General features: G+C 39.6%; 2 protein-coding genes across 6 annotated transcripts in view; both read left to right on the top strand.

The window, feature by feature from the left end:
* The window catches only part of LOC125776669 (uncharacterized), a 532,635-nt gene that overhangs the window by 176,131 nt on the left and 342,379 nt on the right, over positions 1-14,125 (top strand). The window lies entirely within an intron of this gene.
* Positions 1-14,125, top strand: part of LOC105227127 (molybdopterin synthase catalytic subunit) — a 111,766-nt gene that overhangs the window by 40,266 nt on the left and 57,375 nt on the right. The window contains exon 1 of one of the 5 annotated variants that reach the window (XR_007421903.1): positions 1-14,125. This exon is cut by the window's left edge and continues 14,331 nt beyond it. The exons of the other annotated variants lie outside the window; for them this stretch is intronic. The gene's annotated coding sequence lies outside the window, so the exon portion shown is untranslated. 5 annotated transcript variants of the gene reach the window in all.

Genomic DNA, 14,125 nt, shown 5'->3' with positions numbered 1-14,125 from the left:
TCCTGAAGTCCCCCGATACGAGTAAGATCAGGATGTCGTTAGGGAGAATGTTAACAAGTATGTCCTTGGCATATTTGTTGACTTCAAGGGGGCGTTTGACTACCTAAGCTGGGATCGAGTGGTGCAACGGCTAGAGGAGCTTGGCTGTTCGGAAGTTACTCTTTGGCGGAGTTATTTTTCGGACGGAAAGGCCTCTCTTGTCTGCATGAATGGGACTGTGAAGATTGGAACCTTATGATGGATACTCTGCTTGGGCAGCTCGAGCCACTATGTAAATGTTGTGCGTATGCGGACGACCTTCTTCTTATGGTTGAAGGTCGCTCGAGGTCCGAATTAGAACAGGCGGGAGGCGATCTCTTCTTCTTAGTTCGCGTAGACACCGCTTACGCGATTATAACCGAGTTAAAAACCGCGCGCCAGTCGTTTCTTCTTTTCGCAACGTGGTGCCAATTGGATATTCCAAGCGAAGCCAGGTCCTTCTCCACTTGGTCATTCCAATGGAGTGGAGGTCTTCCTCTGCTTCGACCGGTGGGTACTGCGTCGAATATTTTCAGAGCGGACAACATGACATAGTCAGCGTAGCCGCTGTCTTTTAATTTGCTGAACTATGTCAATGTCGTCGTATATCTCGTACAGTTCATCGTTCCATCGAATGCGATATTCGCCGTGGCCAACGCGCAAAGGACCATAAATCTTTCGCAGAACTTTTCTCTCGAAAACTCGCAACGTCGACTCATCCGTTGTTGACATCGTCCAAGCCTCTGCACCATATAGCAGGACGGGAATTATGAGTGACTTGTTTGGTTTTTGTTTGTCGAGGGAGACTTTGCTTCTCAATTGCCTACTCAGTCCGAAGTAGCACCTGCTGGCAAGAGTTATCCTGCTTTGGATTTCTAGGCTGACATTGTTGGTGTTGTTTACGCTGGTTTCAAGATAGACGAAATTATCTACAACTTCAAAGTTATGACCGTCAAGAGTGACGTGAGTGCCAAGTCGCGAGTGCGACGACTGTTTGTTTGATGATAGGAGATATTTCGTCTTGCCCTCGTTCAGTGCCAGACCCATTTATTTTGCTTCCTTGTCCTTGAGGGCGATGATATCAATATCATCGGCATACGCCAGCAGTTGTACACTCTTACAGAAGATGGTACCTTCTCTGTTGAGTTCTGCAGCTAGAACTATCTTCTGCAGAAGCAGGTTGAAAAAGTCGCACGATATGGAATCGCCTTGTTTAAAACCTCGTTTGGTATCGAACGGCTCGGAGAGTTCCTCCCCGATTCTGACGGAGCTTTTCGTGTTGCTCAACGTCAGCTTACACAACCGTATTAGTTTTGCGGGGATATCAAATTCAGACATCGCGGCATAAAGGCAGCTCCTTTTCGTGCTGTCGAAAGCAGCTTCGAAATCGACGAAGAGGTGGTGTGTGTCGATTCTCCTTTCACGGGTCCTTTTCAAGATTTGGCGCATGGTGAATATCTGGTCGGTTGTTGATTTGCCAGGTCTAAGGCCACACTGATAAGGTCCAATCAGTTTGTTGACGGTGGGCTTTAATCTTTCACACAATACGCTCGATAGAACTTTATATGCGATGTTGAGGAGGCTAATCTCACGGTAGTTGGCGCAGAGTGTGGGGTCTCCTTTTTTATGGATTGGGCAGAGCACACTTACATTCCAATCGTTGGGCATGCTTTCGTCCGACCATTTTTTACAAAGAAGCTGATGCATGCTCCTTATCAGTTCTTCGCCGCCGTGTTTGAATAGCTCGGCCGGCAATCCGTCGGCCTCTGCCGCTTTGTTGTTCTTCAGGCGGACAATTGCTATTCGAACTTCTTCATGGCTGGAGAAGTGTTCCCTCCATAATCTAAGTATGCTCTGGGCATCGGTGGCTAGATCACCTTTGGGGTTCTACAAGAGTATGCTCCGGTCTTGAAACTTTCCGTAAGCCGCCGCATTTTTTCGTAGAATTTTCGAGCATTACCCCTGTCGGCCAGCTTATCAAGCTCTTCGTACTCACGCATTTCAGCCTCTTTCTTCTTCTGACTGCAAATGCGTCTCGCTTCCCTCTTCAACCCTCGGTATCTATCCTCGGTTGAAGAAGGAAGCGAGACGTATTTGCAGAAAGAAAAGAAAGAGGCCGAAATGCGTGAGTATGAAGAGTCTGATCAGCTGGCCGACAGGGGTACTGCTCGAAAATTCTACGAAAAAATGCGGCGGCTTACAGAAGGTTTCAAGACCGGAGCATACTCCTGTAGAACCCCCAAAGGTGATCTAGCCACCGATGCCCAGAGCATACTTAGATTATGGAGGGAACACTTATCCAGCCTGCTGAATGGCAGTGAGCACATAACACCGGGAGAAGACGAACCCGATTCCCCAATCGATGACGATGGAGCAGACGTTCCATTACCCGGCCATGAAGAAGTTCGAATAGCAGTTGCCCGCCTGAAGAACAACAAAGCGGCAGGGGCCGACGGATTGCCGGCCGAACTATTCAAACACGGCGGCGAAAAACTGATAAGGAGCATGCATCAGCTTCTTTGTAAAATATGGTCGGACGAAAGCATGCCCAACGATTGGAACTTAAGTGTGCTATGCCCAATCCATAAAAAAGGAGACCCCACAATCTGCGCCAACTACTGTGGGATAAGCCTCCTCAACATCGCGTACAAGGTTCTATCGAGCGTATTGTGTGAAAGATTAAAGCCCACCGTCAACAAACTGATTGGACCTTATCAGTGTGGCTTCAGACCTGGTAAATCAACAACCGACCAGATATTCACCATGCACCAAATCTTGGAAAAAACCCGTGAAAGGAGAATCGACACTCACCACCTATTCGTCGATTTCAAAGCTGCTTTCGGCAGCACGAAAAGGAGCTGCCTTTATGCCGCGATGTCTGAATTTGGTATCCCCGCAAAACTAATACGGCTGTGTAAACTGACGTCGAGCAACACGAAAAGCTCCGTCAGGATCGGGAAGGACCTCTCCGAGCCGTTCGATACCAAACGAGGTTTCAGACAAGGCGACTCCCTATCGTGCGACTTTTTCAATCTGCTGCTGGAGAAAATTATTTGAGCTGCAGAACTGAATCGAGCAGGTACAATCTTTTATAAGAGTGTACAGCTGCTGGCGTATGCCGATGATATTGATATCATCGGTCTCAACACCCGCGCCGTTAGTTCTGCTTTCTCCAGACTGAACAAGGAAGCAACGCAAATGGGTCTGGCACTGAACGAGGGCAAGACGAAATATCTCCTGTCATCAAACAAACAGTTGTCGCACTCGCGACTTGGCTCTCACGTCACTGTTGACAGTCATAACTTTGAAGTTGTAGATAATTTCGTCTATCTTGGAACCAGCGTAAACACCACCAACAATGTCAACTTAGAAATCCAACGCAGGATTACTCTTGCCAACAGGTGCTACTTCGGACTGAGTAGGCAATTGAAAAGTAAAGTCCTCTCTCGACGAACAAAAACCCAACTCTGTAAGTCGCTCAAAATTCCCGTCCTGCTATATGGTGCAGAGGCTTGGACGATGACAACAACCGATGAGTCGACGCTGCGAGTTTTCGAGAGAAAAGTTCTGCGAAAGATTTATGGTCCTTTGCGCGTTGGCCACGGCGAATATCGCATTCGATGGAACGATGAACTGTACGATATATACGACGACATTGACATAGTTCAGCGAATTAAAAGACAGCGGCTATGCTGGCTAGATCATGTTGTCCGGATGGATGAAAACACTCCAGCTCTGAAAGTATTCGACGCAGTACCCGCCGCGGGAAGCAGAGGAAGGGGAAGACCTCCACTCTGGTGGAAGGACCAAGTGGAGAAGGACCTGGCCTCGCTTGGAATATCCAATTGGCGCCACGTAGCGAAGAGAAGAAACGACTGGCGCGCTGTTGTTGGCTCGGTTATAATCGCGTTAGCGGTGTCTACGCCAGTAAAGAGGAAGAAGAATATTTGAATACTTATATTTGCGGTGTTATCACTTTTTCCTTCTCATACAAATTTCAGAAATATATTCAATTTTTAAGTTTTTGCCTGTGTCGCGAAAAATCGCTTGTAGGCAAAGGCATGCCTGGGAGAGGTGTATGGAATTGGTTTAATGAATGAATCGAATTTGCTTCTTGAAAGTGCGTTTGCGTTCATGAATGAAAATTTTGTTGTTGTGTAATTTACTATACATTTTGATGTCGGAAATTTGGCTGCCATATTGATTTCTGATGCTATTTGAGACGATTGTTGTTTTTGTAGAACAATATTTGTAATTTTTTCGGGTGGCATATCTATGTACATGTGGACGCATATAATTATGTACATATATTGTGTATGCATTATTTGTGTAGCAATGTCATACGCACATACAGTATGTGTGTAAATTATGTTGTTCCTCTGACGATTATGTTATTGGCCTTTCAGAGTCAAATAAGAAGACAATGTTGTAACGGCGAGGCCGGAGCAAGTACGTTTAGTATAGATCAAATACAAACTGGACTTAATATTGCTCTCCAAAAATATTATTGAACCTAAAATCATAAGTGTGCGTTAGTATATCCGGCAAGCTGAATCAGAATACGCCAACACAGTCGCTTGCGACATAGGCGAGTGTCGGGTTACCGCTGCTGACCACAGTGGCTGCGCAAGGAACTTATGTGTCAGCAGAATGTTGCCATGTAAACCAAGTGCATTGCATCACTCTTGCATTTCACAAACAAAATGTGCAATTCTTACGTTTTAACTACTCCCCTCTCAAGCTCATGACCGTCCCCGGTTGTTTTGTAGCTGTTGATGGCCTTCAGTACTTTCTTCGACGGTTGTCTTCCTTTTATGATTTGCCAAGCGATGATAAAGCCTATGCCAACAACACAGAGTGATGCCTGCTGCAAATCAAATCTTATGTGATCTGTCCTCCAATTCGTCTTTGAAATTTTGAATGACGTCCAAATTATAGTTATTCATCCTCTGGAGTTTGGGCATGCTTAGCACTGGATCGTGTCTGATGATGTTGGGTAGAGGTGACTCTGCTACGCCTGGCGATCTGTTTAAAACTTTGAGTCGATTTACATATCTTGTGCCGTTGATTGTGGCAGAGAGAGAGAAAAGTGACGAGATGTGTCCCGTTTGTAGTAATCTCCGGACCATCGTATGTGCTAACTTTCGCAGTGCTTGCTTTGATAATAATAATGCCGTCATCGACTTGTATTATGGATTTTAGGTGGCTTATCTGAGAGCGGCAAAGGGCTGTGTCTCCGGCATGTAATGCTCGTGCGCAGGTGTCTTGCGCTGCTAGTTTACAGACGGCGGCATAGATGGTCATTACGCATTCATTTACCGCTAGTACGTGATCGTTGCATTCAGCTTGCAGCTCTAGTGTGACGTGTTGGTGTGCCACCGGGAAGATGGTGATTTTCTTTCAGATAACCTTGACCCTAGGATACTCTATTAATATATGGGCAATAGTCTCGGACTGGATGACCTTAACTTTAAATGCTTCGGTTAGGCAAACTATGGGAATTCCGACAGGATGTTCATTCATAATTGATTTCGAATCATCATGGTCAAAAATAGTGGGATTTATTATATCCGCCTAAGCTAGCGTAATTGTGAGTATCAAGTTCGATATTTGATCTATTAATATTATATTTCTTGCTAGAAGTGTTTCATACAAATGTAGTGTGTCAATCAATTCATATTTTTTAGCTTTAATTATTTCATTCACCGTATCAGTAAGTTTATTAATTTATATCTGTGTTTGTGTATTAATAACTACCTGCCTATTGCTTGCATCAATTAAATTGGATTCGGCCCAAACTTCTGTGCAAAGGGGTGTCAACTTATTTCCTCATCTTCTGTTATGTGTTACAAAAACGTGTTCGCCTACCTCAAATACCCCGTTTTGTCTATTAGGGTTGGATCTTTCGTTATCGTGCTGGGCTTTTGCAAATTTATGTTTGCTGGCCTGCATATGTTCGCTGGACGCTGATTTTTTTAGCACCAAATCATGTTGTATACTGCTCCCTAGAAGTAATTTTGCAATTTACCTAGAGCCCCAACAATAGCTAACAGTTCTCGCTCATTCGTGGCGTAGTGTGTCTCGCTTTTCTTTAGCGGGCGTTAAACCATGGAAATGGGTCTACCCCTTTGGGACAGGATTGCATCAATGCCATCTATGGAGGCGTCAGTAGTTAGATCAAAGGGCTGCCTGAAAACTGGATACATGAGTATGACATCTTCTGATGCCAGGATATTCCCCAGTCTTTCGAATGCATTACCTTGAGTTTCGTCAAACTCGCTCGAGTCCTTTTTGGACATATGCTTGCTCACCGAACCATTTTCTCCTTTGAGAATGTTGGTTAAGGGTCTTGCTATTGCTGAGAAGTCCTTAATAAAACCCCTACAGTAACTAGCTAAAGCAAAAAAAAAAAAACGACCGTAGGCTGAATCGATTTTTCGGACGTTCTGGGTCACTAGAAAGCCCAAGAATTCGACGCTCTTTTTAAAGAACTTAGTTTTTTCTTGCGCTGCTCTCATGTTTGCATCAGCCAAGCATTTTAAGAGCGTATCAATATGTTGCGCCTGGTCAGTTTCGTTTTCTGAAAAGTTTGTTACGTCATCTACATAAACATAACATATCTTTATGTGCTTCTTCAGGATGTCATCGATGGCTATTTGAAAAATGCTTCCGGTGAAATATCTTCCTAGGTTCGCTAGGATCATTGGGATACTTGGCATTGGGTAGCGGTCGGCTATAGTTTGTTCATTTAGCTTCCTATAGTCGATTACCAACCGTTTATTTCGGTTTCCATTGCTGTCAAGGCCTTTTTGGTCAACAACCCAGACTGGGCTGCTGTATGGGGACTTTAATGGTCTAACGATACCATCTTTAAGTAACTGTTTGATTTCGTTGATTACAAAATCTGAAACTCCCATAGGGTAAGGGTATAGTTTCGACTATACACTTTTATTCTTTTCAGTATCATGCTTTTGAATTCCTTTTTGATGGATGTAGGCACTATTATGCCATCCACATCTGTGAAGTTTATTCTGTCACAGTAATGATACTACAATTTCTCGGATTGGTTATTGTTGATATGTAAGTTCAACGCTATTTCTGCTTGCGTTAACAAGTCGAATCCTATAAATGCATCAAATGAGCTAAGTGTGTCTAGCACGAAGAATGGGGAGATTTGGCCAAAACTTTTCATAAGGCACTTACTAGTTACTTTGCTCGAACCATGTATCGAGCTTTCGGTGAAAGGGCTTTCGACAGGAATTACTTCTTGTAGCTCTTTTATGGACTTAATATAATTTTTTGCCGCCCCTGTGTCAATTAATATTTTTATATTTTTCCCACCGAGCTGTCGCTTGATATATGGCAGCTGGGAGCGTTCTCTAAAAAATGCAATGAGTCATTGTCGCATGATTCGCTATCGTCTTCGATTTCGATTACAGCGGCTTCCGCGGGCTTTTGATAATATTCCGATTTCGGAGCGCTCTGAACAATATTGTTCAATCGCTGCCGCATTGGTCCTGTTGCCCTATCTGACTTATTGTACAATTTTTGGACCTGTTCGCCACTAGTTTGGTGCTTTGGAGGAGTGGTAGCCTGCCTAAACTGGTCTTCTTTTTTGTTCCTATCTTGATGGCTGTTGTTACCCTGCTGCCTTTTAACAAAATGGGGGTTCCTCTTACCACCACGTCCATCTTTATAGTTTCTGCCTTGTCTCGCGAGCGGTCGATTTCTATTATTTTAGCGCTATTGCAGACGCTAAATCTTTTGGCTGTGCCGGAAAAACAATAGCCTTAAGGTACTTTTTCAATTCAGAAATGAAGGCGTGGAGTGCATCTGCCCTGACCTCATCGTTAAGCTTTGTAGTCTGCTCTGCCTCGTGTGATTAAAATCTTGTTTGTAACTAGGGTCAACTTCCTTTTGACCTCATCATAATATTCCATGACGTTAAATTCCCCTTGCCTCAATAGTCGTAGCGAAGTTTTATCTGCGTATGAGCAATCTAGCCGAGTTATGATTGCATCGAAATTAAGTACTGTGTTGTGAGACACTAGAACTGGTCTAGCTGCACCCCTTACTTTATTTCTGATGATTGTTACCGCTTGGTAATGCGTGCAGCTTCCGTTAAATGGTTTAAAAAGCTCGTACGCGTCTACGTCCATGCTACGTACTCTTTACACCCCCGCTAAACTCGGGAATTTACTTAATTATATCGAGAGGAATATCGCACCTGATTTCTGGATTTACTTAAATTCTTTTCTTCCACCTGTGCCGCTTGAACACACAAATTGTTAACTTTTGTGCTCTTTTCAATAAGCTGTGCCTGAAATCTTTGTTCTTGCTGCGCCAATGAACAACAGCTGACAGCGATCTGCACTAGCTGATTAATATTCATGTCGCTTTGTGTGTGGCTATCGCTAACTTCTACGTTCACTTAATAGTTGCTTTCTCTGTGTCCCGCTCTGTTTCACTGTCTAATATTTTCAGTTGCTTCTAACAGGCTCATATGCGCTATTATATTTCACCGAAATTTTATATTGTCGCGAAATATATATGAACCGCTTAAGTAAGAAGAACTTATGTAAATATTTTATGTTATATTTTTTATATACTTTTTTTAGAATAACTTGTGGTAAACATATCACACAGCGGTTTAGTTACAATTTTAGTATGATTTAAAAAAAAAATTGTAATGAACTTACATATAACGAGACATTCCTAATTCTTGTTTGTTGGGCGGCAATTGTGTTGTTCCTCTGACGATCAAGTTATTGTCCTTTCACGGTCAATAAGAATGCAATTTTGTAACGGAATTATGTTATGTTACGATTATGTTACTGTCAGAGTCAAATAAGAAAGCAATGTTGTATCGGCAAGTCCGGAGCAAGTACGTTATTTATAGATCAAATACAATACTTAATATTGAACTCTAAAAATATTATTGAACTTAAAATCATAAGTGTGCGTTACTATATCCGGCAAACTTAATCAGCATACGCCAACACAGTCGCTTGCGACATAGGCAAGTGTCGGGTTACCGCTGCTGGCCGAAGTGGCTGGGCAACGAACTTATGCGTCAGCAGAATGTTGCAATGTAAACAAAGTGGAGAATGCTCAATGCTCAGTTCTTTTCACTCATTTCTGTTAAAATTTCTCCTTCCGAGACGATAGTGGTAAAATCCACTAATATAAAATTCATAGCTCCTAACAGTTCACACGCTTGTCCGCAATTGAACCTTCTCTATAATAGACGTTCTCTGACTAGTGTTTCACTAGTTTTTTTACGACTTTCGGCTGGCAGAGTATGTTCAAATATATTGATCTATATCTATACATGCATATGTACATAAACAGTCATTTGCATTCACATGCAATGCACTTACAATGATATTATAAAAAATGCATATATGAATTGTAAGCTAAATGGGTAAACACAAGGAAAATATCAAAATAAAATCAATGAATAAATTCTCACTCAATGAAACTTTTTCGTTGCCTCCAAGGGTAAAGGTTGTTAGAAACTACATCGAGTAATAACATATATGTATATTTATTTATTGAAACTTGTTTATATATGTATATGCCTGTGAAATAAAATAAATTACTGGTGGATACACTGCAATAACAATCACTCCATTACTTGGTAATCATGTTTTCAATAGATAAAAGTATTTATTAAAATCTAACCAAAATATTATTAATTTCACTAAAACTTTTTCGCTATAAACTAATACATTAAGTCTAAAGCACGAATTAGCAAAGTGTTTGTTATTTGGTTTACAATTCATATGCTTCATTCTTAGTCGTTATGTTTTAAGTTTTCATTGTAGTACACATTGCCCTACGGAAACCATTGCTGTTGCTTGACATTATGGGAGGGTTGGTAGAAAAATGGGGGGAATCGATCTGTTGTGACGCTCACAAAATGCCGCAAAGTTTTTCTGGCACCACTTCATCCAGTTAGAAAATGGTTGAAAATCCTACAAGCTTCTAAGGTTTTTCTTTTTCGTGACATCGTTCATCTTTAGGTGAAATCTTATATCTCAGGGGTTTTTGACAATTTTATGACATAATTGGCGCAAAACATTAAACTCACAACATTACGTCGGATTCTGAAAATCTACACCATTTGCCACATTTTTAAATTTCATCTGATACTTTTACTTTGCAATACATGTATTCAAGTAAGTCAAGTATAAAGTTGTTGGAATAAAACCCTCAAACTTTTTTCAAAGCATGCTATCTTACGCTATAAATTTTCGACATGTGAACATTTTAAAGGCTTCAAGGAATATGTAGATCCCAGTTCCTATGGCCGATCCATTACCTGAAATTCAGAAAGAATCGTTACTTGACAATAATGTGCCCTTTCCCAAAACTTGGTAAAATCGGAACAATATTACCCCAAGCCCCTATTTACTTAGTATGAAGGTTTTCGAACTTACGGTTGACGTGATACCGTCTATATCGATAACTATACAAATAGTCTTAATGAAATTAAGATAGTTTTTTTCCTCATAGTAACGACCCCTTGTGGCAAAAGTAACTAAAAGCGGGACAATACATCTCTTCATCATCTTTATACCGTATACTTTCTGAATAAATTTGACTCGGATCGGCTCTTTACATGCATGAGTCCTTTGAAGCCATTAATAGTCACTCGCAATAAGAATTGGTGTAGAATAAGGCTATGGAAAATTAAACTAAGCTTTGGCATGCTTTTATTAACTCGAAAAGAGCATACTTCGAAGGCGATAGTAGAGATTTATATTAAAATACGTGGTTTTTTATTTTGTCAATACGATCTTATTGGCCGATTGCTTTTTATTTTATTTTATTTTTTTTAATTTTATAATATTTAAACCAATTACCCCAGCTTCCATAATGACTTTCATTATTCTAGCCTATGCATTTTTGCCGCATATATCAGTTATGCAATATGGCGCAAATTGGAGATTCCAAGCGAAGCCAGGTCTTTCTCTACCTGGTCTTTCCAAGGGAGTGGAGATCTTCCTCTTTCTCTGCTTCTCCCGGTGGGTACTGTGTCGCATACTTTCAGAGCTAGAGTGTTTTCGTTCATTGACGTCGTGAACTATGTATGTCAGTGTCGTCGTATATTTCATACAGCTCATAGTTTCCTCAATGCGATGTTTGCCGTGGCCAATGCGCAAAGTACCATAAATCTTCCGCAGAACCTTTCTCTTGAAAACTCCTAAAGTCGAAATGAAAATTAACACGGCGATGTCCTACGAAAAGTAACAGATTCCCTGTTTCGCTTACCATAGGGGCGAAAAATTCTTCGATGCCACTGTTAACGATGAATTCTTCGATGCCAAAGTCAACGAATAATTCTTCTATGCCAAGGTCAATAATAGAATAGAAAAATTTGCATATTAATTTTGCTTTATTTATGAAAGTGCATGTATATATTTCGTTATGAAAATAAGTATTTATATATAAAAAAGAGTGGTTTTCTGTTAAGTTTTGATATTTAAAGAAACGGCCTTTGGCGAGTCTGAAGCTTTTTTGAAATTGGTGAACATACTCCGATTCGGTACTACTTTTACACATTCTACAAAAAATTTGAAACTGTACGTAATTATAAATTTCCATCACTGATGAAAACACGAAAAATTACCAAATAGTAACGCATTAAAGTGCTTCACTTTCTTCATTTTTTCTTATACTCTCGCAACAAAGTTGCTAAGAAGAGTATTATAGTTTTGTTCACATAACGGTTGTTTGTAAGTCCTAAAACTAAAAGAGTCAGATATAGGGTTATATATACCAAAGTGATCAGGGTGACGAGTAGAGTTGAAATCCGGATGTCTGTCTGTCCGTCCGTCCGTCCATGCAAGCTGTAACTTGAGTAAAAATTGAAATATCATGATGAAACTTGGTACACGTATTTCCTGGCTCCATAAGAAGGTTAAGTTCGAAGATGAAATCGGCCCACTGCCACGCCCAAAAAATGGCGAAAACCGAAAACCTATAAAGTGTCATAACTAAGACATAAATAAAGATATTAAAGTGAAATTTGGCACAAAGGATCGCATTAGGGAGGGGCACCGCCCCCTACTAAGTTTTTTGTACATATTTCAGAAACTACTATAGCTATGTCAACCAAACTCTATAGAGTCGTTTCCTTCAGGCATTTCCAAATACAGTTCAAAAATGGAAGAAATCGGATAATAACCACGCCCACATCCCGTACAAAGGTTATGTTGAAAATCACTAAAAGTGCGTTAACCGACTAACAAAAAACGTCAGAAACACTAAATTTTACGGAAGAAATGGCAGAAGGAAGCTGCACCCAGGCTTTTTTTTTAAATTGAAAATGGGCTTGGCGTCGCCCACTTATGGACCAAAAACCATATCTCAGGAACTACTAATCTAATTAATTTTACAGCAAAATAAAAAAATATGTAAATGACGGATAATGAAATCTCGATTATCACTTTATCATGCGAGAGTATAAAATGTTCAGTGACATCCGAACTTAGCCCTTCCTTACTTGTTTAATTAGTCTTCTCATATGCCTTTTCGAAAATATTCTTTTATTTCTTTATTCAAAGTTAAAACACAAAATTAAATAAAATTTTTAATTAAAACAGCAGCTCACCTAAACACAACCAAATTTTCTTCAAATGCTTTACGATTTGACAAAATGATGGAAATATTTACTTATAAATTTTATTTCATCAACTTGTATTAGTTTTTTACATATTGTATTGCAACGTTTTTCATGTTCTTTCTTGATTGTAAATATGAACAGTGTAGAATTTAGCTACATAGCTTACTTTTATGCATTACTAAGTATCGAAGAATTCTACATAGCATTTCCTTCAAAGCATTCTTCAAAGAAAAATGTACTCGTAAGAGGTGAACCATTATCCCGCTGGGAAATTACTACGACCGTAAAGGAACTCATTCAGTAATTATGCAGATTTTTAAAGAATTATATTATATATTCAGCTGAATGCATATAAATATAAATTGTTATGTCTGACCATATATACTCGTAATAGTAATTTTAGACGTATTTATCGCCGTCTTTAAACGCGCTTTCTGGAAATTGTGGTTTTGAAGTCGGTTTTCAAGATTTCTCGAGAACTACTTAACCGATCTTCATGAAATTACACAGGTCTTTGAGGTACAATTTCTGAAGACTTGGGCGAAGGTTTTATTTCGATTAAACTATTTGAAAAAATGTCGCGAAATTTTAATTTTTTGTAAAAATGTCTGCTAAAAATACATTTTTCAGTTTTTTTCTTCGTTAAGGTTTTAACTAAAACACATATTTTTTCCCTTAAGATAATACTGTAAGGAGTTTCTATATATTTTTTGTATAAAAAAAGGCTGTTTTCCCCCAGGAAACCCATGTAACCCCTTAAATGGTGTTATAAACTCAAATAAGTATGTATATTTAACTTCTTACCGCTGGTGGAGGAAAAATAAAGACTTATCTTGAGTGAGAATTTATTCATTCTGATTTTATTTTGATATTCTATTTTCATTGCTTATATAGTATTTTAGGAACTATCTTAAATAACTAAACATAAGTGTACTTTTGTATGCATTGCTCACCAAATAGGGTTGTTTTTAATTATACAATTTAATACATGTGTGTGTGTGTGTTTAATGTTACCTTATCTGTAAATTTATGACTTGTGTCTCCATTCATTTTTATTATTATTGAATGCGCATTGCATGTAAATGCATGTTTCTGTTTATGTACATAAGTATGTATGAATGTTCAATATATTTGATAATAAATATTTACATACTTTTAATAGTATTTCGGCTTTGCTGATACTAAATAAGTAAGCATGTTAATGATATTTGAACAAATAGTTCTCTATAAGAATAGTGAACATCTCACTAGTGCAGTTAGAAAAATCTGGTCGATTCTTCCTCTTACCTATATACTCTATATAATGATTACCGTTTTTCCACTTCACTCATTTGAAGATGTATTTAATTTTAGCGGACGCGAACTAAAATTTAGCAACAAATATAAGTTTAATTCTTTCGCAACATGGGTTAATACAAAATTTTGCCAACAGCTGAAGGAATTTTCCGGGCTTTATTTCTTGCAAGTTGCTAGAAT

This window comes from Bactrocera dorsalis, chromosome 2 (assembly GCF_023373825.1).
Source record: "Bactrocera dorsalis isolate Fly_Bdor chromosome 2, ASM2337382v1, whole genome shotgun sequence".
NCBI lineage: Eukaryota > Metazoa > Arthropoda > Insecta > Diptera > Tephritidae > Bactrocera > Bactrocera dorsalis.
This window is presented reverse-complemented; position numbering and strand designations above follow the sequence as displayed.